The sequence below is a fragment of the Leptonychotes weddellii genome, chromosome 11 (assembly GCF_054177405.1).
Source record: "Leptonychotes weddellii isolate Sample4059 chromosome 11, ASM5417740v2, whole genome shotgun sequence".
Lineage (NCBI taxonomy): Eukaryota > Metazoa > Chordata > Mammalia > Carnivora > Phocidae > Leptonychotes > Leptonychotes weddellii.
The window spans coordinates 83,732,274-83,735,947 of record NC_138379.1 but is presented as its reverse complement, the minus strand read 5'-3'; positions in this window follow the sequence as shown (position 1 = coordinate 83,735,947).

Here is a 3,674-nt window from a genome sequence, read left to right as displayed (position 1 = left end):
GCGGGTGGTGGGCCATGTAAGGCCTCGCAGGCCACTGGCTCTGACCCTATGTGTGGGGAGGGGGGTGGTCCACACGGGTGCGTGGGAGGCTCTGAGCAGAGCAGTGATATAATCTAACATTTTTTTTTTTAAGATTTTATTTATTTATTTGAGACAGAGAGAATGAGAGACAGAGAGCATGAGAGGGAGGAGGGTCAGAGGGAGAAGCAGACTCCCCGCCGAGCAGGGGGAGCCCGATGCGGGACTCGATCCTGGGACTCCAGGATCATGACCTGAGCCGAAGGGAGTCGCCCAACCAACTGAGCCACCCAGGCGCCCCTATAATCTAACATTTTTAAAGGCTCGCTGTGACTACTACAGGAGGGCAGGAGCAGAAGCAGGGAGACCAGTTAGGAGGCTGGTGCCACTAACTAGATGACAAAAGATGGTGGCTTGAATAGGAGGGCGCAGTGGAGGTGATGAGATGTATTTGCATTCTGAATACATCTGAAGGTAGAACCAACCAGACATGCTGATGCATTTGGATGTCAGCGGGTAAGAAAGCAACAAGTCACTGATGACTTCAACATTTCCGACCTGAGCAGATGGAAGAATGGAGCTCCACTTACCCAAATGGGATAAAGTAGGACAGGTAGGTGTTATGGGTTGAACCGCAAGAGATATGTTGAAGTCCTAATCCCTAATACCTGAGAATGTGGCTTTATTTGGAAATAGGGCCTTTGCAGAGGTAGTCAAGTTAAGATCGGGTCATTAGGGTGGGCCCTGGTAAGACCAGTGTCCTTATAAAAATGGAAAATTTGGACACAGATTCACATACACACACAGGTTGGAGCTGGAGAGAAGGTTGAAGTCACACAGCCACAAGCCAAGGAACTGCCAAAAGTGAGGAGAGGGACATGGACCAGATCCTCCCCTAATTCCTCAGAGGGAGCAGCACTCTGATGACACCTTGATTCAGACTCCTAGCCCCCAGAACTGCGAGACAATACATTTCTGTTGCTTAAGCCACTCAGTTTGTGGTACTTTGTTATGGCTGGTTTGGAGGGTAGGTCAGCAGTTCCGTTTTACACATTCAGGTGGAGATGAGGAAGAAGCAGCTAGGTAGGAATCTGGGGTTGAGGGATGAGGACTGAACTGGACACATCCGTTTGAGAGTCATCTTCTCTGCTGAGAACTTACAGCCAGGGCACTGGTTGCGATCACATGGGGCAGATGGAGAAGAGGTATAAGGATTGAGCTCTGGGACACTCCACCATTAAGAGGACAGGGAGTTAAAAAGCAGTTGATGAGTGGAGGAGAAGCAGGAGAGGTGGTGTCCTGAAAGGCAAGTGAAGGAAATGTTTAGGGAAGGAAAAAGTCATCAGCTGTCAAATGTCGGCAATGAGCCAAGTCTGATGAACACAAAGAATAGACCATTGGATATAGCAACTCAAAGCTCATTTATGACCTTGACAAGGGCAGTTGCAGAGGGGGAGTGAAGCCTAACTGGGATGGGTTGAAGAGAAAATTGGAGGAGAGAGATTGGAGGCACAGACATTGACAACTCTTTGGAGGGATCTGCTAAAGGGAGACAAGGGGTCAAGACAATTTTTTCAAGGTAAGAGAGGTAATAGTATGCTTTATGCTGAGAAAATGATGCAGCAGAGAGTGGGATATGGATGAGACAGGAGACAGCAGGGAGAATTGCAGGGAACACCCTTGGAAATCTGGCGGGGGTGGGATTAAGTACACACTTGACCAGGAGCATGGTGATACACCCAGAACAGGAGAGATAGGATGTTAGGCAGGTGCATGGGTGGGTCAATGCGGTGGTGGAGGCACAGGAGGTAAAGTCATCAGCTAAGAACAAGGAGGGGAAAGGGATAACATAGGCATGGGGGACAGTGGAAGAGTGAGAGGTGGGAAGAAATAGCAGGGTTGTCCACAGCACATGGGGCCACCTGAGGTCTGGCTCATGAATGTGGAGTAACATTAGTCACATGAGATTCTGTTTATTTCTCCCACCATGTTCAGTTGCCCACATGGAAGCTCAAAGTCAGCAGAGAGTTGGACTTCATCAGAACTGAGGCTTTGCTCTTCAAATGCAAAGAGAGAAGAAGCAAAGGAGCTGAAGGGTATGCCAAAGAAGGATTATAAAGATGGACTCTGGAATTTAAGCTGGATGGTGATAAAAGGGAGGGCCTGAGAAGGGCAGGTATCCCCAAAGGGTATTTGAATCAAGGGACTGTATGTTCCAATGGGGGAAGGATTGTTAGAGTCGGGGTACTAGCACTTAAGAATAAACATAGGGGTCAGAGAATAAAAGTGGGGGCTCCTTAACATGCATATCTTGGAGGGGTGGCAGTGGCTAGCAATGACAAGGTGTAGGGTACGGCCAAGGGAGTGGGTGGCTGGCATAGGGTGGAAAACAAGAACATTAGAGGAGGAGGTCAAAGGACTGAGAAGCCAAGGTCCTGCAAGGCTTGTAGGTATTGAACCCACCAGGAATTTTCAGACAGGTAGTATCGGAGAGAAACGGTGATCCAGGAGCTAAAATCTAGAAGAAATGAGAGCAAGCCACCAAGAATCATTAGGGAACCACAACTCCTGAGGACATGAGTCCCCACGCTGCGGGTTCTTAGAAAGGAGATCGAGAATAGGGTGAAAGCAGCCAGGAGAAGCAAGGAAGGGTCCCAAGCCACCTCCAGGCCCAGCTCCCCAGAAAATGGTGTCCTTAGGGTAGAGCCAGGGAATTTCAAAGAAGAGATTAAGAAAAGCCAGTTTGCTGATGGCTGACCATGAATCCCAGAGGGCAGGAGCTCAGGAGGAAGGAGACATTCAGGCAGAAGAGGAGGCATGCAGAGCCTAATGGAGGGCAGGCCTCCATTGGGGGGAGGGAGGAGCTTCTCAGTGACTGACTTAAGTGAGGATGAAAGTGTCCAGAGCCATGAAGTCAGGACAGATGCCTAACCTCACTGTGGGAGGTCTCCTGCGAAAACACCCCCACCGCTTTTCCCATTTGCTGGAAGCTTCTGCTACTGCCACCCTCAGAGAAGCAAACACCTCCACCATTGCATCAGCCCGCAAACCGAATACCCTCTGCTGGGCCACCTTCCCCGACTGTCTGCTGTCTAAGCCCATGTCTGTGGACAAGTCTGATTGGTACAAACTCAGCCACAAGCCAGGCCTCACCAGCGAGGGAGGCTGATCGTGCAAGTCTTGTGGCCTCTACCCTAGGAAGAATTATCCAAAATTTGTGTGAACTACCCACATCTAAGGAGGGTGTTCAAAGTTTCTGGCAAACCAAAAATGTCAAATATTTATTAGATAACAGGAATAAGTCATTTTTATTATTATTGTGTCTAAGCTTTGCAAGAAAGAGATGCGGAGGATCCTGTGCAGCCACTTCATCTCTAGGATCTCATATGAGGTTTCTAACCTTCCAGCTATAGTTGAGAACACTATTTCTATTGATTAGTGCCAAGGACTCAATAAGGCACGTGCATGTTCTCAGGTAGGACTTTAGGCCTGAGCCTTCCCAGATAAGATCAGACCCATTTAGAGTTCACTCCTCAGCAAAGCACCCTCTTGACTCTGGAAAGAAGATGATAGAGGTTCCTATTTACTCAGCAGCCCCTGTGTGCCGGACACTATAATCTTCACTTGGCATGTATGATCTCCTTTAATCCTCAAGG